General features: G+C 38.1%; 1 protein-coding gene across 2 annotated transcripts in view; it reads left to right on the top strand.

Moving 5' to 3' along the window:
* Positions 1 to 22,916, top strand: part of unc-13-4A (BAI1 associated protein 3) — a 595,010-nt gene that overhangs the window by 403,568 nt on the left and 168,526 nt on the right. The gene's annotated exons all lie outside the window — the stretch shown is intronic.

Genomic DNA, 22,916 nt, shown 5'->3' with positions numbered 1-22,916 from the left:
GGATTTATATTTTGTAAAAATTTTTCGAAACCACTTGTGGGGTTATTGGATCCTCACCACTTGAACGGTGAATAACTGCCTTTTTTTTTTAAACAAATTCCAGGATACGTGTTGTGTCACGTCTGGTTATATTACCGATGATTCGGTTTGCGTCCTTCTTGAAATAAGGTACGCTTCTGTTTGCTTCAAAATTCCCAGGATGCGTGTGGATAAGCGTGGTATCCGAGGTTGCGAGTAGAATCTGCAAGGATCTGTGTTGTATCCAAAGTCGCTTGAAGAATCTGCAAGGATCTGTGTTGTGTCCAAAGTTGCCTGTAGGAACTGCAAGGATCTGTTGTATCCAAAGTCGCTTTGCAAGGATCTGTATTGTGTCCGAAGTTGCTTGTAGGATCTGCAAGGATCTGTTGTATCCAAAGTCGCTTTGCAAGGATCTGTATTGTGTCCGAAGTTGCTTGTAGGATCTGCAAGGATCTGTTGTATCTGAGGTTGCTTGTAGAATCTGCCAGGATGTAGGGACGCGAGGATTCGAATTAAAAATACGCGACGCGTTACACTTAAACCGGGGTCACCAAAATGTTAAACCTAACTAGAATCTAGCGAACTCCATTCAAGCACATAAACTTGAATTGGCACTTAGGATTCTTTTCGGATTGTTCCTTTCAAGCACATAAACTTGAAGGAAACCGTCGACTAATAATTAATTAAAGAAGCGGTGGATTGTAGTAGTACAAGACGACTGTTTATCTTTATTGATTTCACTCTTTTATAACAATACTTTCTTATGACTAAGCCAAATATTATGCATACAAACAAAAACGTAAAGAAATGAAATTTATAAATATTACAAAAGTAAGTGAATTTAAATATAGGTCACGTTAACGATAAAAACTATTGACTTACTTTAGTTAATGACTGACATAATGCTTTATAGGCAATTTTCACAATTCAACTAAAAAGTGTGAAAACAAAAATAAAAATAATAAATAAATAAAAGCTATGTAAGTATGTATGTTCTTAACAGTGGTCCTGTTTACAGCGATATCATGTTGTTCGTAGGCAAGTACATGCTTCCTGATAAAATGGTCCAAAACCTCTGAATTATATGGTGACTCGATATCCATCGAGGGGAATGACACCCAAAATAAGACCTACTTTCAAAATGGAATATATCGGTCCATTCCTTTGGATAACTTCCCGGCAAAACTTGTTGAGCTTCTATCCAAATCCATATTTTTGTCGGTTCATACGCCCAAAATTTTCAAAACCCCTTAAATACACTCCACGTCAGAAGAATAGAACACCTAATTTTTTGTTAATGTTAGCTGATTTATCCCACAACGAATGAATCTACGTTTTTAGTCTTGTAGGGATTTAAAGTCTATGATGTTCCATATCAAACACAGAAAAAATTATGTTTCTAGCTCTTCGCGAAATGATTTTCTGATCAATTTTCCGATAGTACTATGAAAAATAGGCATTTATTTTTGGTCATCAGGATAGAACAGTCACTTTATTTTTGCGAATTTTTGAGATATTAACGTCGAATTTTCTTGCAGTCGATGAGGCAGGGCTTTCTTATCATTTTCATCATAGAAAACCTATAAATTATTCCGCGGACACCAAAATAACAGCGTAAAAAGGGTTTAAATTGACAGATAATTGAAACATTTCGGAATATCAATAGGATTAGCGCGGTTATGTCATATTTCTTTATAATAAGATAGAATGTGACACAGACAACCTCGACGGATACAATCGAGTGCTTCGGATGCTGATAACATGGAACATTTTCAAAATAATTATGAAAAACGTCAAAATTTCTTACAAAAACCTTGATGTTTTGTGCAATAACATGATTTTTCCGCGAACAAGTCTGCCGTTTAAAGGTTTGGAAATATGCTCCGCATTTAAAGGAAGATAATCTGATATGAAAACAACCGCTATTTTAATACACTGAAGAAAATTTAAGTACTTTTTAAAACCAACATACGAAACCTAAAACCTCAATTTCCGTGACTGTGTTTTCCCGCGAGAATGGTGCTTTTACATATGCGAGTTCACTTAAAAAAACTACTAAATCGTAAAATCCGGTATTGAGAGCATAACCTGGTCCATTTATATTGGAACATAACACTGTTGAGAACAGTCGCGGACACCGATGTAAGAACACATATAAAATTAAAAGTCCAAAGGGTGTATTACATTTGAAAAATGTTCTAAAATTTCCTTCAGTGTATTAAAATAGCGGTTGTTTTCATATCAGATTATCTTCCCTTAAATGCGGAGCATATTTCCAAACCTTTAAACGGCAGACTTGTTCGCGGAAAAATCATGTTATTGCACAAAACATCAAGGTTTTTGTAAGAAATTTTGACGTTTTTCATAATTATTTTGAAAATGTTCCATGTTATCAGCATCCGAAGCACTCGATTGTATCCGTCGAGGTTGTCTGTGTCACATTCTATCTTATTATAAAGAAATATGACATAACCGCGCTAATCCTATTGATATTCCGAAATGTTTAAATTATCTGTCAATTTAAACCATTTTTACGCTGTTATTTTGGTGTCCGCGGAATAATTTATAGGTTTTCTATGATGAAAATGATAAGAAAGCCCTGCCTCATCGACTGCAAGAAAATTCGACGTTAATATCTCAAAAATTCGCAAAAATAAAGTGACTGTTCTATCCTGATGACCAAAAATAAATGCCTATTTTTCATAGTACTATCGGAAAATTGATCAGAAAATCATTTCGCGAAGAGCTAGAAACATAATTTTTTCTGTGTTTGATATGGAACATCATAGACTTTAAATCCCTACAAGACTAAAAACGTAGATTCATTCGTTGTGGGATAAATAAGCTAACATTAACAAAAAATTAGGTGTTCTATTCTACTGACGTGGAGTGTATATACGTGTTTGGAAAAAAAGTGTTTCAATTCACACAGGCTGAGGGTATATCTCTGTCGACAAAGCCGACTGATCCTTTTTTACTTGTTTTTAATCACATTTAATATAAAGAATTTTCAAGAAATTGGACATTTTATTTGCTTAACCAGCATTGTATCTGCTTACAGATCACAATATCTCTTTCTACCCATATCGTATTAAATTTAAATTAACTTGTTACTTTTGCAATTCACTGCGGTTGCCATTTCCTCACGCCAAACATTTGGACGATAGTCCACTGTGGCGTATTGGTATTGTTCATACGTCACTATGGCCACCGCCATTGAACCAATTAATTTTAAGCACATTTCTTTTGCAGTTCTTTTTTATACCCACCCACCACTTTTATTCTCTTTATTTTATCGCAAAGCAATTTTATTTAATAGTTGTTCAGTAAATCCAACTTTTGAAAAGAACTCCTACAAGTAAATATTGTAAAGTAATGGAGGACGCCAATATGTAAGAAAGACGCCATCAAGTCGCCATGAGATATACGCATAACAACAGTAGCTAGGATAATCACATAAGCGGGAGATCTTAATGAGGATAATAATTAACAACATGTTGTTAATCATGATTTGTAGGTGTGTGTGTGTGCGTTCATAACAGAAATCTTCGTTTCAACTAATGCCAGCTTTTACTGACACATGTATCATCATCCTACACATGTCTAGCAAACGACATATGGACATAATTATCTACACATATTTGTGTTCGCCCAAGAGGGGGTCCCCAATTTCATGTGGTGTCTACATTTTGTGATATATGAGAAGATGAACCCACATGTGCAGTCGATATCATGCAGAGTCAAATTTATAAAAGAGTATTTAATGTGGAAGAAGAAATAATAAGATAGTTTTAGTTTGAGTTTTTTAAGTACGAATTAAGAATTAATTTTTTAAATAAAAAAGTTAAATCTTGCTGATGCCCGCTTTTAATAACATATTCGACGCCATTTATTTATGGTGGAATCCAAACGGCGTACCAAGAAAAGTTTTGTATGGTAGAAATACTCATGAAACGTAGCCGGAAATTAACGCTTATGAAAAAAGATTTAATGATACTCACAATGTGCGTCCTCAAAATTCTCTAAAATACACATAAAACCACATTGTTTACTTTGATAGACAATACATGCCTTTCGCACAGCATTATTTTACCTTTAACTCATCCATAATTTATGGCGTCAGGAGAGAAAATATTTAGGTATGGTATATCAAAAGCAAAACTAACAAAATATCTTGACAAAGGTTAATGGCTTTTTTATCTACACATAGTCTTCTTTTTTACTTGTCTTGCACGAACAAACCAACCCAACGAATATCTCTACCAACAAACATGAGGAAAATTCAACAATTTCTCAACAGGATATTGTTAAGTAAATATTTTATGGTGACTAGACGATACGCAATATTTAGCGTAGCTACAAAGCAACAGTAATACATAAATATGCACATATTTAAATAAAATATGCATGTATACATAATTTCGAGATAATGTGAAATTTTCGATGATTAGTGTAATTCTGCCAAAAACAAGTAATAGAGCATTAGTCGGATTTGCCGACAGAGATATACCCTCAGCTTGTGTGAATTGAACATTTCTATCTACAGATCGAATACCGATTATACAACCAAAAATTCTTTTCTTCAAAAATTATTTGGGGGCTTTGGTGCTATTTTATTTTGGTGCAAAAATATGGATTTGAATTAAAGCTGCATAGTGATACGGATGTGGTACCTGAATTTTGGGTGTCATTTATTTCAATATATAGCGCGCACCAGGAGTACCTTTGGTAACAATTTCAAAAGTATCCTTGAACCTTAAATGCCCCTTTTTTGAACTTAAACAGAGTTTGGATAAAATATTACTAGATCCAATGTTTGGACCACGTCATTGGCTCCGTTTATGAGATATCGTGCGTACCATGTTAGCGAATTCATCCATTGTTCGAAGAAATATTACGATATGCAAAGTTTGGACCAGATACCAGAGATCTCCACCAAGGAATCCACGGTATGACCAGGAGTGTCGTGCTGCTAGAGAGAGGTATCGGGAGAAAAGGAGAGCAGGACAAAGAGAGAGATGGAAAAGCGGGAGTGTGAACAAATCGAGATGTACAGGAGACAGAATGAAGACCGAAAATTCTACCAAAGAGTGAGTCATCAAAATGATGGCTTTGGAACTGGCACTTTCTCCTGCAGAAACCAGCAAGGTAATCTGGTAACTGATACAGATAGTGTGCTAAGGATATGGAAAGAGCATTTTTCCAAACTGTTCGTATACAATAGTTGACGAAGATACCACAGATGCAATCCTAGAAGATGGTATTGAATGTGTACCGCCCGGCCAAGATGAGGTAAAGACAGCAATAAACCGACTGAAAAATAATAAGGAAGCAGTAGCTGATGGCTTACCAGCCGAGCTGTTATAACGAGGGTTTTAACTAGGGCTGAGGTAAGTTCAGTCACTTCCAGGGTCAGCTCAAGGACCCACAAAACCTTAAGATAGAAGACGAGTTATGATGATTTAATTCTTTATTATCACCTCTCTTGGTGTCTAAATAATGAGAAACATGTGGGGGTTCGTGTACTATAGGCTTATTTACTTATTTAGTGCGACTATTCGTCTCGGCAGGGTGGCTTCGTGTGGTGGACGTCGTACGCTGCTGTCTTCCGTGGCTTTGGCGGGATCGTCTGATGTCGGCCCGACGGTGTTCGGCAGACTGGAGTCGGCCAGTAGGTATATTGATTCCCGTAAAAGTGGGTGGAAGTTAGTTGGTTGTAGTAGGGATGCTGACGGCACTCGGCGTTGAAGTCGAATTGATGACGTTCGGCTACGATCGGCCTAATGTAGTTTGGTGGACAACACTCGTCTCGGCTTGTTCGTGTTGATGTCCCTCGGCTTAAGGAATCGGGTTGGTTGCACTCGGCTCGGTATCCCCGTCAACGGTACTCGGGTTGGGGGCACTCGTTGTAGTCGGTCTGGAACGAGAAGAGACGATTGAATAAGTTCGAAGCGAACGAGTCGCAGGAAGCGAACGAATCGCAGGAAGCGAACGAATCGCAGGAAGCGAATGAATCGCAGGAAGCGAACGAGTCGCGGAAGCAAACGAATCGCAGGAAGCGAACTAATCGCGGAAGCGAACTAATCGCGGAAGCGAACTAATCGCGAAAGCGAGCGAATCGCAGGAAGCGAACTAATCGCGGAAGTGGACGATCCGCAGGAAGCGAACTAAACGCGGAAGCGAACGAATCTCAGGAACCAAGGCCTTGGGTTTTGTACGAAATCTTCCGACTGCGGACACTGCCACAAATCAAATATTTCGTACTCGGGTAACTACAGCACTTGACGACCCTTCGTGTTTAAAACCGAAATATTTAGCTAGGGGTGCCACCGTGGTGCAATGGTATGCACGCCCGCCTTGCACGCAGAAGGTCGGTGGTTCGATTCCCCGGCCAGGCAACATCAAACATTTTTCAACGGTGGCAAAATACCCCTCAGTAATGTTGGCGACATTTCCTGAGTATTTCAGCCTTGTAAAACTTCTCTACAAGGGGTGTCTTTAGACACGCCGTTCGGACTCGGCGATAAACAGTAGGTCCCATATCATTGAGCTAATATGAATCGGGGTGCACTCATTGATATGAGAGAAGTCTCCCTTGTTCCGTATGGGATGTTGTGGAACAATGTTTTTTTTTTGTTTTATTTAGCTAGGGAGTGAAATAAAGTGATTGAGAATTATTTACCTACAGCTTAAAAAGTGTTCTCATGTCTTTACACCGAAGTAAAATTATTCCATAATCTCGGTTACCAAACAAGATTCGATATTTCGTGATGCACGTATACCAATGGCAAGTGGACCTTTAACGGGAATTGCCATAGCACGTTAAGGTGGGGTATATATTAAGCTGGGCAATGTGAAACCAAGCTAATACCATATATAACATGTATCGGTCACGTTACACTGTTTAAAACCGGAGGCGGCACTCTGATAAGGTGTATGCATCAGCTAGTTAGCTCTATCCGGCAGGAAGAACGCGTACCCGACGATTGGAACTTCTTCTTCTCCCTATCGCCTACAATATAGTGTCAGGGATATTGTGCGAACGACTAAAGTCCATGGTCAACGAAATAATTGGACCATACCAATGCGGCTAGGTCTAGCAAGTCCACCATTGACCAGATATTTACCCTGCGACAAATCCTGGAGAAGACCGAAGAGATGCAGATCGACACCAACCACCTTTTTGTCGATTTTAAAGCAGCCTTCGACAGCCCGCTAAGTTCAAAGGTATTCCAAGCAATGTCTGAATTTGGTATCCCCGCAAAGCTGTAAAATGGTTACACGAGAGGCAAACGTCAAAAGAAATGGCTCAATCTACACCAATGGCCACATGTTACTTGCTTATACTGATGATATAGACATCATGGGACGATCAGTAAAAGAAGTAACCGATAGCTTTATGAAGGTCGAAAGAGAATCTGCTAAAGTGGGTCTGGCGGTAAACGGCGAGAAGACGAAGCTGATGGTGTTGACGCGCAATGCGTACATTGAGATCGGACCAACTGTTAAAGTTGGTTCCTATAATTTTGAGGTAGTAAAAGACTTCGTATACCTCGGCACCGGCGTAAACACAAAAAACGACATCAGTTGTGAAATAAAAAGAAGAATTGTATTGGCCAACAGATGCTACTTTGGCTTAAGTAAGCACTTTAAAAACAAAGCCACCACTTGTCAAACAAACAAAAAACGCTTTACAAAAAACTGATACTACCCGTGCTGAAGTATGATTCCGAAGCCTGGGTACTTGCCCAAGCAGATAAGGCAGTGCTTGGCGTGTTTGAGAGAAAAATTCCTCGAAAGATCTACGGACCGATCTGCGTTGACAGTGAATATCGACGTCGTATGAACCACCAGCTGTGTCTGCTGTTCAACCGTATCGAGATGCAGCGATTGCGTTGGCTAGGCCATATAATAAGAATGAGCGATGATGAACCCCCTAAAAAGGCGTATAAATTCGAGCCACATGGCGGTGCACGCAGAATTGGCAGGCTAAAGAATAGATGGCGCAAACAAGTGGATGAAGAGATGACAAAAGGCGCGGTATTCCAAAAGCGAAGCACGAAACAGAGAGAATTGGAGATCTCTTCTTAGTTTGGTCTAATGGAACAAATGTTTTGTAATGGGCCAGCTAAGTAAGTAAAGTTTGGACCAACACACTATCCGGTTCGAGAGATGTGGTGCACACCCACCAAAACATATGGTGGTTTTTTTACAGCTTTCGGGTCATTTTTGAAGGAAGTATGGACTTGTCCCTCAAAAAACTTGTACCATCGTAAAGGTGCTTCGAGTACAACTTATTGCAAGAAAAATCATAACGATTCGGTAGAAGGTTTTAAACTGTACTGTAAATTTTGTGTGGGATGTACCCAGAAGGAGTGGAAAGATATACTCCATATCAGAGCATAATGTATACCTGGTAAAAACATTACGATGTGCAAAGTATGGATCAAATCGGTTAATACCTTCGAGAGTTATCGTTCGCACTATAATAGTGAACAATTTTATATTTTTGTGGGGAGTTACCTGACTGATAGGACCGATATGACTCATATTTGAACTTTGGATAAAATATTACGATGGCCATATTTTGGACCGAATAGGCTGATCCCGATGTAGCTAAAATTCTCAAAGTACAGAAAATCGGGAATTACCGTTATATGGGACCTCTGTCAAAACATGGAACTTTTTAGTGGAGACGTTTTGCGACAACTGGGAATCTTAAATGCCAAATTACAGGTAGTTCGGTAAAATAATGTAGCTAAAATTCCCAATACACTGAAAATCGAAAGGTACCGTTATGTGAGGCCTATATAAAAAAACATGGACCTATATAAACAATTGGTTGCTGTGTCCACCAGGAACCTCAATGGAGGCTATATCGAAACGTGGACATATGTTGACAATTATTGAGGTAGACATTTTTTAAACACTGAAAGACGCTCCTTACTTTATTGGAGATGTTCAGAGGTGTTATTATTGTGCAAAAATTTTAATAACTAATATTTAACTATTTTTCGAACAACTATTTGGCAACGTCCATGTTTATATCCTTCACCATAATATGGAGGGTATAATTAAGTTTGTCATTCGTCTTGTAACACATCGAATTATTGATCAGAGACCCTATAAAGTATATAGTCCTGATCAGCATAAAATTCTAAGTCAACATAACTGTCCGTCTGTTGAAATCAAGATGCAGATAGAGCTTTGTAATTTGGTACAGAAGTTTCTATTACTCCTACGATGTTTGGTATTGAAAATGGGATATATCGTTTTTTTGGATAGCCCCCATGGTTTTAACCTCATTATAACGCCGAAATGGCTGAAATTTAGTATTGAGTCTTCGCTGGGACTACAAAACTCTCCACCTGAAATTTTGCGGTATAGATCCACGTCTGCATAGATCCACGTCTGAATATTATGTCTTCAATATCCCACCTAAATGACTCGAATTTGGTTGTTGTTGTATCAACGCAAATGTGCTCGTTCGTGTATTATCTCAGTTATCAGGTTCCTCTGTATCCAGATTCAAGAATTCTGCAACCTGGACTGGTTGCGTCCATAAGGAATCAGGAGACAGGTGAGTGGGGTTAGCTGGGCAGCTAAGCAAATGCAGTGTATCGTGTGGTCCCAATCCACATGTTGGGCAGGTGTTGGGTATCGTGGCGTCAATTCCGGCCCAATACGAATTGAGGAGGCTGCATCGTCCGGATCTTAACTGGGCTAAAACCACTCGTGTTTGCATTGGCAGTTGGCGTTCTTCTGCGGCGATGGATGGGGGGTGGTCTCCAAGTACGGCATTCACACTGTATCTCTGCACTGCCTGCGCAACCATATCAGTGTGAATGCTTTCCAAGCCTGCCTGATAGGCTCGTTGGTCTAGAGGTTCTCTTTTATACATTTAGACCTCTCTCTCTCTAGGTCATGAAGACTTCTCCTGACGTGCCTGGGTGGAGGAAGCCTGTCCATTAAATCGTGACAGGGATGCTCACTGCGATAACACCCAAGCAGGTACTGCATCGACAACATTTTATTGTGTTGACGCACAGGTAAAATCTTCGTCTCCTCATGAAGATGGTCCACTGGTGTCATGAGGAGGCACCCTGTTGCAGTCCTCAGGGCAGCATTCTGGCAGGTTTGAATCTTCTTCCACTGCGTAGTGCTAACCTTTGCAGACCACGCTGGCGCCACATAGCTTACCACTGACCGACCTATTGCATTGTAGGTGGTCAACAAGGTTTCTTTGTCAGCTTCCCAAGTGCCGCCGGCCAGCGACTTGAGCACCTTGTTCCTACATTTGATCTTTTCGCAAATAGTTGTGGCATGCGCGGACGACTTAAACATGCTATCGAACGTTACACCTAGTATTTTGGGGTAGTTAGTGGTCGGAATCAGTACACCATCGACCAATATGTTCAGTAGGAGCCTCATTTCAGCCGTCCATGTGGTGAACAGTGTGGCAGTTGATTTAGCTGCGAATATTTTCATATTCCTCAGAAGAACTGCACTAGGTCAAAATTGGTAGTTGGTATTCGCTGGAGGTATAAAACTTTTCATCTGAAATTTTTAGGTATAAGTCCACGCCTTCATATAGCCCCAGTAGAACAATACCTCCCGATTTCCGGTATTTTGAAGGTTGTGGTCTTTGGTCTTCGTTAAGGGTATAAAACTTGCCACCTTAAATTTGTAGGTATAGGTCGTGGTTCCGATTTTCAGCGTAAATAACTGAAATTTGGTATTTAATCTTCGCTAAAGGTATACGACATTTATACAGGTACAAAACATCCCATGTAAAAAGCAGACAGTATAGGTTCCCGTTTTGGTATAGCCCCCATATAAGCGTAGCCACCATTTAAAGTTTTTTTGCAGATTTTAATCACATTTTTATACCGAATTAGTCGTTAATTGGATTTTGTCCATATATATTCAGGTTTAAGTCCTGCCGGTATAGCCCAATTTTATGTATTTCGACAGTTTTTCTTGTCTTGTCTTGTCTTGTATCTATCTATCTATCTATCTATCTATCTATCTATCTATCTATCTATCTATCTATCTATCTATCTATCTATCTATCTATCTATCTATCTATCTATCTATCTATCTATCTATCTATCTATCTATCTATCTATCTACCTATCTATCTATCTATCTATCTATCTATCTATCTATCTATCTATCTATCTACCTATCTATCTATCTATCTATCTATCTATCTATCTATCTATCTATCTATCTATCTATCTATCTATCTATCTATCTATCTATCTATCTATCTATCTACCTACCTATCTATCTATCTATCTATCTATCTATCTATCTATCTATCTATCTATCTATCTATCTATCTATCTATCTATCTATCTATCTATCTACCTATCTATCTATCTATCTATCTATCTATCTATCTATCTATCTATCTATTTATCTATCTACCTATCTATCTATATATATATCTATCTATCTATCTATCTATCTATCTATCTATCTATCTATCTATCTATCTATCTATCTATCTATCTATCTATCTATCTATCTATCTATCTATCTATCTATCTATCTATCTATCTATCTATCTATCTATCTATCTATCTATCTATCTATCTATCTATCTATCTATCTATCTATCTATCCTATTCATACCTTTGTAGGTTCATACGCCCAAAATTTTGAAAACCCCCCTAAATAAATAAGGTTTTTGGGAAAAAGGTATTTCAATCCACCCAGGCTGTGGGTATATCTCTGTCGGCAAAGCCGACTGATACTTTTTTAATTGTTTATATTAAGATTAATAAATTATGACAACCCTGTTGGGAACATTATTGCAAATGCTTTTAGTTTTCATTTACTTTAAAAATAGATGTTATCAAGTACTCAAGTATGCACCGCACTTCCAAGGATCAATTAGAATTGTTGTTACTGTTATCCATTTCTTGTTTAAACCATGAAAGTAACTTATTGGAGGTTCTCCCTATAGAACTGACCTCCGCTATATACAATAGTCGTTAAAAATATTTAACGGCTTTGAAAAATTAAATTATTTTATGGTACTTGATTTTTTCTTTTAGTATTGCGCAATACTGCATATACTGCAAAAGGTCGCAAAAGATTATTTTAATGCGTTATAACAGGAGAAAAAAACTTAATATACCCTCCATACTACGGTGCAGGGTATAAAATGCTGTGGCGTATAGCAGTTTACACCTTGAAAAGGATTAAGAGTATCACAGGGTCGGCCCCAATCCGACTATAACCAGTGCTTACTTGATATATTTACATACATACATATTTTTATCCCCACTAAAATATACTCCCATGCTTAAGCAGTTGCATTATTTCCAAGAAAATAATATTCTACTCATGGCGGTTCATTGTAAGTTGAGTGATTTATGAGCAGTTTGTACTGCATCATGCGCTGGAAAATTCATTTCGTTAGCCAGCACCTTAGAAAACATATGTTGTCAAACTCATATTTCCATGAATGCAATGCATCCTCGTTGGTACTTAGATAATACTACATACTACGTATGTATATTGCCCCTGTCCTCCAGCTTGTTGCAAGGTCATTAGATGAGACGACAAAACAAGGTGTCACAAATACATAAACTATTGTTCGTTCGTTAGCTATATCAGATCCAAAAGCAAATTTTTATGGTAGAAACCTAATAACATGTTGTAGAACATATTTTACTCGTATGTAATAACTTTAGTCGCACATAAGGGTATGTAATCTATTTTGTTGAAATTGCAAAAAAATACTTTGAAGAAATAATCTCAGGTGGATTTAATCAAATTTCGGATTTATCAACTTAGCCAAAGTAGTAACGTTGTAAGCAGAATCGAAAGGGCTAGTTGTTGTAAAAATTGTGAAGTGACCTTCAACTGAATTCAACCACCAAAGTCTTGAACTTTTATTTGGAAGTTTGGAGTCCAAACATTCCAGGTGAAAATTCGCAAATCAAGATCTTAAAAATTTGATTGCTTGAGTGGAGTATTCCCCCATTGACTCAACTTCATTTATTACCCTTTATTACAGAGAGTAACGTTTTTCAAAACGAACTGACAGTGTTGCAAAATTTTACTGATCGCTACCAATATCATGATTTCATCCCGGCGAAGGGAATTATCAATTGGCTTCTCAGTTTTTGAAATGATGCCTTTTTTAGCGAAAAACCGAACTCTTTAAGTGTCTAGTATTCCCATATGAATGAGAATCACACTCACTTTTCGGCTTTACCAAAGCAACACCAAAATCAAAATATTCTGCAACATGTCAGCACGACATGTAACAGAATTCATCGAATTCTGTGAGGTTGTTATTGGAATTTGGTTTTTAACTAATTTCCCTTTGCGCGTGCCATTCGCTGTTTTTGTTTGTTTTGTTTATTGTTGAAGATTCAATCTCATTTGATTGCTTAAGCTGGAGTATTCCCCCAATGGCTTAACTTCATTTATTACCCTCTATTACAGAGAGTAATGTTTTTCGAAACGAACTGACAGTGTTGCAAAATTTTACTGATCGGTACCAATATCATGATTTCATCCTTAAAAATGTTTGGGAAAGTTGGTGATAGAAGAAAAATCGTAATTCTACGGTGATTCGATAAAAAAGCTCACGCACAAAGTCATTTGAAAATGTTGCTATATTTTTATATTTTTTGACAAACTTTTGAAGTTACTATAAGAAGATATGTAACTGAAAATAATCTTTGGAGCCAGACTATATAACCAAAATGGAATAACTTGTTGATTCTTACTAAATTTATCATCATATCATTACATACATATATATCATTTTATATCATATATATTTTTGTATACCCTCAGCCTTTAGGCTATGAAGGGTATATACACTTTCATACGGGCAAAATGTGCCTCATCGAAATAACGGTTTTAGACCCCAAGTATGTTTGGACGAAATGTGTTTCAGACAATTTGGAGTCGATTGAGCAATGTCCGTCCGTCTGTCTGTCTGTCTGTCTGGCTGGCTGGAGCGCACGATAACTCTCGAAGGGATAAACCGATTCGGTTCAAATTTTGGCTTTCGTAATATTTTGTCCAAACTTAGTTTAAGTTCGAAGATGAACTATATCGGTCCACTCCTTCCGGTACCTCCCCCACAAAAGTTCGAAAATGTTCGGAAAATTTGTACGCACGATAACTCTTGAAGGGTGTAACCGATTTGGTCTATATTTTGCCCATCGTGGAGCGTGTACCAGACTTAGATCAGGTTTTAATATGGACTCAATCGGTCCACTCCGTCGGGTACCTCCCACACAAAATTTTGGAAAAGTTCAGTTTAGGAACATCTCTCGAATAGCTTTGATTTTTGCTTTAGCAACTTTTATTCACTGCCCTCCATACGACAGTATAAGTTTCATCAGGGGCAAGTCCATACTTCCTGAGAAAATAGCCTGAAAGTTGCAAAAAAACCCCTATGACACCGTGTGAGGAGGTTGGAAGGCAAAATAACTCTCGAACAGGTCTGCCGATTCGGTCCAAAGTTTGGCCTTAGTAATATTTTGTCCAAACATAGTTTAAGTTCGAAGATAAGCCATATCGGTCCACTCCTTCAGGTACCTCCCCCACAAAAGTTCAAAAATGTTCGGAAAAATTGTGCGTACGATAACTCTTGAAGAGAGTGGCCGAATTGATCCATACTTTACACATCCTAATATATCTACCAGATATAGATCAGGTTCAAATATGGACTATATTTGTCCACTCCATCCGGTACCTCCCACTCAAAATTTCGGATACATGTTCACTTTAAGACCTGCTTTCGAATCACTTTGATTTTTGTTGAAGCAACTTGCATTGCTGCCTCAATTGCGATGGTAAAAGTTGTTTCAGGGGCAAGTTCATACTTCTTGAGCAAACATCCCCTAAAAAACCCCTATGATACCATATGTAGTGGCTGGAGATCCATTCTTTTTAGTATCGCCTCCGCAAAACTTTTGATATTAAATCCTAATCAACATTTTTGTCAGTTCAAACGCCCAAAATTTTTAAAACTCCCTAAATACATGCGTTTTTTTGGAAAAAAATTGTTTCAATATACACAGGCTGAGGGTATATCTCTGTCAGCAAAGCCAACTGATACTTTTTTACTTGTTCATATATCATATAAATTGAAAGTATTTTGTGCGGGACCTATTTCAATATTTAAATGGAATACAATTTATTAATAGTAAAATGTCATTCATTGGTGCAACAGGAAATATTTTTCAAAAAAGTTTTTTTTTTATTTTTAAAAAAAAAATATTTTTTCCACTTCTTAGTATTTAAAAAGTCCAAATTGGTGTGGGTGTAACCTTTTGTAATACTTAAAAAGTAAAGAAGTATCAGTCGGCTTTGCCGACAGAGATATACACTCAGCCATTGTGAAGTGAAACAATTTTTCCCAAACATTTGTATTTAGGAGGTTTTCAGAATTTTGGGCGTATGAAATTGTCGACAAAAATATTTTCGGAGACATTCCTCTCGAATGGGCGCGAACATTTCAGTTGGTTAGACCTTTGGACCATCATATCAGGAAACGTGGACTTGCCCACGAAAACATATTTTTACCTTTGGTAAAAATTTCCAAAGAATCCTCGAACAGACCTTTAACGGCACTTAAAGAAAGATGTTGAACATTTTTGTGGTTGGTACCCCAAACAGTGCACCCATAGAACCCACTTTTGAACATAAACTAAGTTTGGACACAATATTTGGAGATTCAAAGTTTGGACCAAATGGGTTGCTCCAGCCACTATACTTGCTGGCGTAGTGTTTTTTTACAGCTTTTGGGCTATTTTCTCAAGATGTATGGCCTTGCCAATCAAACAAGTAAAAAAGTGTCAGTCTTTGCCGACAGATATATACCCTCAGCCAATGTGAATTGAAACTTTCACTTACGGACAGATCGAATGTATTTAAGGTCTCTTTAGAATTTTGTGGCCCTTTTGGACATTAGGATTAGGAATTAACTGCACTAAGACACAAATGCTGAATTTTAGTGGGGGACCCTTAGGGAGTACCGATATGGGCCATTTTAGAAGTTAAACTAAATTTTGACAAAATATTAGGAGATCCAAAGTTTGGACCAAATCGGTTGCATCATTCAAGCATCCTAGCATTTCAGTGACATTGTTTTAAATATTGAGGAAAAGTACCGAAAGTTGCGGACGGGTATTGCCCCATGAAACTAAGTTTGGATAAAATATGACGAAGACCAAATATTGGACCAAATCGGTTGAACACTTCAAGAGTTATCGTGCTCTCCGAACACCACATATGGTGACATAGGGATGTTTTACACCTTTCGGCCTGTTTTCCTAAGAAATATGGACTTGCTCCTGAAAAAACGTTAACCGTCGTAATGGAGGTAGCGAATGCAAATCGCTCCAACAAAAATCAAAATGATTCGAGAGCAGGTCTTAAAGTGAACTTATCCGAAATTGTGTGTGAGAGGTACCAGAAGGAGTAGACAAATATAGTCCATATTCAAACCTGATCTATATCTGGTAGATATATTAGGATGTCCAAAGGGTGGATTACATCGGCACTCCCTTCAAGAGTTTTCATGCGCAAAATTGTTCCTAACACTTTTGAACTTTTGTGGGGGAGGTACCCGAAGGAGTGGACCGATATGGTTTATCTTCAAATTTAAGCTATGTTTGGACAAAATATTAGGAAGGCCAAATTTGCGACCGAATTGGCAGATCCGTTCGAGATTTATTTTGCGCTCCATCCATTACACACGGTGTCATACGGGCTTTTTCCACCTTTCAGGCTATTTCCTCGGGAGGTATGGACTTTCTTGATGAATCTTGTGCCACCGTATGGGGGGCAATGAATACAAGTTGTTGCAAAAAATTATCAAAGCGATTCGAGAGCAGGTCCTAATCTGAACTTATCCGAAATTTTGTGTGGGAGGTACCCGAAGGTGTTGACCGATTGTGTGCATATTAGAACCTCATCTAAGTCTAGTAGAAATTTCACGATGTGGAAAGTATGGACCAAATCGGTTACTCCTTTCAGGAGTTATCATGCGCACAATTTTCAAGTTCAACATTTGTCGCTAAAAATGGTACGCACGATAACTCTCGATTAACCGAATTGATCATAATATTGCATATGGTAATATTAATTTCAGGAATAGATCGGATTCGAATATGAACTACACGGTCCACTCTTTCGGGTACCTCACACACAAAATTCGGAAAAAGTGCAGTTGTTTTGAAATATCCTTCAGCATATTGTTCTGTGGCCCCCTTTACGATTCACAGTGGATCCACCTGTATGGAGAAAGTGTCCAAAAATATTTAGAGTGTAAAAATCAAGCCAATGCGCCGGTTACAGTTTTGTGCTGCTGCGAAGGGTGTTTTAAGAAGCGTAACATTCTCCCCCCTTTCCCCTTAGGAGGGGGTATACGGTAAAAATTGGTTTACGCTGTTAATACAAAATGACATGAACAAAGGTCCCGATTATGTTATGATGCAAAAATATCCTTTGGGAAACAAAACAATCACCAAAACAACATAAAATCCAACCAATTTAGCGGATTAAATCTACATTTTAGTCTGAAAATTGGTAAAATAGCGTTCTTCCTGGAAGCAGGTACCGCCATCATAAGACAAATTTGGAAGAAGATTTCTTCATCTTGCCACTGATACCAATTATGTTAATGTACGTCGTCAGATAACAGAGTTATACGCTAATATATTCACAGAAACCCTATTCTAGGGCAGCTTTAGTCAGCAACCCACCATTTATAGTCTGGCACTAGATGGCAGCTGATTTTAATACTGAATAATCTTAAACCAATGACCTTTTTTTATTTGGTTGCACTACGGTCGTGCTACGCCATAGATGGAGCTTCTAGCAAACACAAATATTACAATACATTTAGTTTACATTACATTTTTCATACTTCATTATAAGGAATCTACAAAAAATCTCCAATTGACTCTATCCTGCGCCATGTGCCGTATTTGGGACCAGGACAGACCACGGTTTCGGTGTTCAGATTCCACTGATCTGCGCTAAGTGCTTTTTTGTCTGCCTACATTTCGTTTTCCTTGCGGGCTCCATTGCAGACTGGTTTTAGCGATGTCATTGACACTTTTACGTAGAGTGTGTCCGATCCATGACCACTTCCACTGTCGAATTTCTTGTGCTATTGACCTCTGGTTACTTATCGCTGTTGGTAATGCGGTCGGGCCAAAATATTCTGTTTATTTTTTTGTTATTTGTTTACGAATACTTGGAGCTGCGTTGTTACTGTAGTTGTTACCTTCCATGATTCGCAGCCATATAGAAAAACAGATTTAACACTAGAATTGAATATTTGCATTTTGTGCCGCCTTGAAATTTGCGATGAATTCCATACTTTAGCAATGGAAGCATATACGCCGCGTGCTTTGTTTATACGATTTGCCACGTCTGCATCCGTACCACCGTCAGTTGAAATGTTGCTACCAAGGTATATACAGCTATTGACGTCAGCAATTTCAGCCCCATTTAGGATTAAAGGAGATGTGTTCGACGTTCTGATTCGCATTGACTTCGTCTTTGAGGCATTTACCATTATTTACCCATGACCTACTTTGGAAAATTATTCCCGAGGTGGGCACTGGTGGGCATCATGACTAAAACCTTAGGTCAAATTTAAGTATATGATCGAAATGGCATTACAAAGTACCCTAAGAAAATATGCAGCTAACTAGAATTCCACAATACGCTAAAACACTTTTTTTTAATGAAAATTAAGCTATTACCCCCTCCTTCCAAATCCATTATAATATTTTGCTATACGTATTAGTTTCGCGAAATCAGCAATATAAATCTCGCAGGGAGTTTCTGATTGGTCAAAGATTTGCACATTGTTATATTTTCGGTCCCGTCCTTTGGGTACCTCCCACACAAAATTTGGGAAAACAGCTCATCGTTTTGAATTTTTTTCCAGTTCTTCTTGCAAATCCATAGTTCCTGAGGTAATTGCCCAAAAGCTCCAAAGCCTGACGGGTCCAGCTAAATAGGGCAGAATGTAAGATATCCCTCGAAGGGAGAAACCGATTTGGTCAAAACCTCCTACACAAAGTTTACAAAGATTGCAGTTTAACGACCCTTCTAGGATTGTTTTTAAATTTTTAGCAACATGTTTTGTAAGCGGCCCTAGTTAAAATGGTAAAATTGTTTCGGGGAGACGCATACAACATGAGAAATTGTCACAAAAACTCAAAAACCCCTATAGACGTCAGAAGTATTGTCTTTGCTTCATTGCTTAGGTTCGAGGCTGAGGGTATATCACCGTCGGCACAGCTATTAACGTTTTCATAGGTGACCGAGGTATTAAATATTTACGTAAACTAAAGCTTGGATGTTTCATTTGCGTTTAATTCGAAGTCTTTGAACTTATTTATTTGGCCTTAAATTATCTATGTTTCCTGAAGGATTGTCATGCTCATATCTTGAAAGTTAAATACGAAATTTCATTCAAACAAGTAAGAACAGCGTTAATTTCGGCCAGGACGAACTTGTTGTGCCCTCAACCATGAGTTGTATGGAAGTAAAATGGAATAATTAGTTTCCTTTCGTTTATGAAGAAGACTAAATACAGAATTTCAACAAGTTCGGTAAAACAATTGGCTAACCTTCAAAATACCGAAATTCGGGAGGTACCGTTCCATAGGAGTTTTATGAAAACGTCGATTTATACCTAATAATTCCTGGCGGAAAGTTTTTAGTCTCAAAGGTGACTAAATACCAAATTTCCGATATTTCGGTAAAACCTTCAAAATACTGAAAATCAAGAGGTATGCTTTTTTGGGGGATATAGGAACCCGCGGACCTATACTGACAATTCTCTTCTGGAATATTGTATAACCCCATGGAAGACTAAATAACAAATTTCATTCTTTCGGTGTGATATAGTCATCACAACCTTTAAAATTTCGAAAATCCGTGGGTACCGTTCTAAGGCGGCTATATCGAAACGTAGACGAATTTCAGTCTGAAAGGCTTTTACCTCTAACAAAGACTAAATACCAAATTTCAGCCATTTTGGTGGGTTGCTGTGGCCACAACCTTTAATAAAAAGAAAATCGGGGGTACAGTTTTATATGAAAGCGTGGACCTATACCGACAAATTTCTGAGAGAAAGTTTTATACCCCCCAATAAAGACTAAGTACCAAATTTCAGCCATTCTGAGGAATATTGAGGCCACAATTTTCAAAACATCGAAATTCGAGAAGTACCAAATTTCATATGGAAAGTTTAATACCCCAAATGAAGACCAAATACCAAATTTCAATCATTTCGGTGGATTTTTGTGGGCACAACCTCCAAAATACCGAAAATCGGGAGGTACCGTTATATGGGGTCTATATGAAGGCATGGACCTATACAGACACATTTCAGGTGGAAAGTTTTTTATCCCTCACGAAGACTTAATACCAAATTTCAGTCATTTTGTTGTGATAATAAGGCTAAAATCTTCAAAATACCGAAATTCGGGAGGTACCATTCTATGGGGGCTATATGAAAACGTGGACCGATACAGCCCATTTGCAATACCAAACATGCTAGGAGTAATGGAAACTTCTAAACCAAATTACAAAGCTCTATGTTAACAAGTGATCAAAGACTATAGTCGGTACGGGCCGACCATGAGATACCCTACACCTCTACCCCTGTACATAAGCTTTTCACTGGTAAACATTTCTTTTAGGGAATATAATCCGACTACTACCAAACATAATATGCCTCTTTCTCTCTGGGACTCCCATAAGCAACCACCATTTCGTGACCATCCGATCAGAATTGCGACCTGTAGCGTGATTGCAAAAAATTGAAGAATTGGATGCATTACCGATTATTGTGGTATCTCCCTTGTTTTACCACCTTCGCCAACCTACTTTGCATCAATGTAAAGGAGATCTTTTCTTCTTCCATTGACGAGCTTTCATTTTGGAATACTCCTATCAGAAGCGGAGATATTCGTATAAGCTTTTTGCTTATTCCGACTCTTGAATATTATCCGACTATCACCAAACTTAATAGGCTTCTTCCTCCGAGGACCCGCATGAAATCCCAAAAAATTCGTGACGATCCGATCAAAATTGCGACCTATAGCGTGATTACAAAAAAAAAATCGGAAAATGGGATGCATTAACGACTATTGCGCTATCTCTGCTTCTTGGCCACCTACGACAACCTACTTTACATCGTTGTAAAGGTGATATCTTCTGCTTTCCTTGCCAGGTTTTGCTTTTGATATACCTCTTAAAGAAACAGAGATATTGGCTTTGAAATAAAACGTAGACCTTTTCTCTAAATAAGTTTTTGTACATTTCGACCCCTGAATATTATCCGACCATCGTCAAAATCAATAGGCTTCTTCCTCTGTGGGACCCCCATTAATACCCAACGTTTCTTGATGATCCGATCAAAATTGCGACCTATATCGCGATTTCGAGAAAATTAAAAAAATTAGATGTATTAGCGAGTATTGCAATATCTCCGTTATTTGGAATTAAAAATTTGACTTTTTCTCCAAATAACTTTTTTGTCCTTTCCGACCCCTGAATATTATCCGACCATCACCAATATCAATAGGCTTCTTCCCCTCCGGGACCCTCATCAACACCTAAAATTTGACGATCCGATCAAAATTGCGACCTGTAGCGTGATTACAAGGTTTAGATGGGCAGACGGACGGACGGACACACAAAACCAGATCGACTCAGCTCTTCGAGACATTCATTTTGATATATATATATATAAGTATGGGTCTATGAACATTATTTCGATGCGTTACAAACTCTTTGTCCAAAACCAACTTACCCTCCCCACATATTGGTGTAGGGTATAAAAATTGCGAGCTGTATCTTGATTTCAACAGACGGACGGACGGAAAGACGGACATGGTTATATCGACTAAGAATCAAGAATATATATACTTTATAGGGTCTCCGTTGAATATTTCGATGTGTTACAAACGGAATGACAAATTTAATTACACCCTCCGTATTATGGTGGAGGGTATAAAAAGAATGAAACTAAGAAATGGTTACTTATTACAATCACATCACTCATTTGCTTTGGCAATTAATCCTTCATCCAGGAAAAGTAAATAAAATGAGCAGTCAAATAAAGAACCAATGATTTCATTCATACAAAAAAAGGCCAAGACAAACACAAAGCAATGATAAAAATAATTACAAAATGATTGTGTTGCCCTGAATGATAGACATCAAGGAATAACTTAATAAAGGCAACAAACAAATCTCAAAAGAAAAACACATTGTAAAGAAACGGAAAATTATATCATTATCTGATGGGAGGGGGTGAATGAGGAAAATACTTGGTTAATTTTAACATATAATTTACAAGACAAACACACACGCACATCAATCTCACGACACACGCTTAAATTCCCATACTTTGAATTAGATACAATGTAAACAACCAATTTTTATGGATGTGTGTGAGTGTGCGTACGAACATATGGTACAATATGTTTTTGTTTTTTGCCTAAAAGCATGCTTGTGTTTTTATTTTCGTAAAAGATAAGCACGTTTTATCGTATCCCCAGCAAGCATTTTCTATCGCCCATTACCCGAAGCAGTCACTCCCGGGCGATAGAAACACACATCCGCGATATCGCATTCTAATTGATGTAGGCACACCGTACGGGAAGAAATGAACCACGCATTCGTTTCCTCATAAAAATATCGCCATCGTGACTCTCGACTCTGGACTAAAGCGATTCTTTCAAAGACAACGCATGAGACACATTTATGAGGAAACGGGTGCGTGGTTCATTTCTTCCCGTACGGTGTGCCTACATCAATTAGAATGCGATATCGGGGATGTGTGTTTCTATCGCCCGGGAGTGACTGCTTCGGGTAAT

This window comes from Musca autumnalis, unplaced genomic scaffold (genome assembly GCF_047663935.1).
Source record: "Musca autumnalis isolate F117 unplaced genomic scaffold, ASM4766393v1 scaffold_4, whole genome shotgun sequence".
Classification (NCBI taxonomy): domain Eukaryota; kingdom Metazoa; phylum Arthropoda; class Insecta; order Diptera; family Muscidae; genus Musca; species Musca autumnalis.
This window is presented reverse-complemented; position numbering and strand designations above follow the sequence as displayed.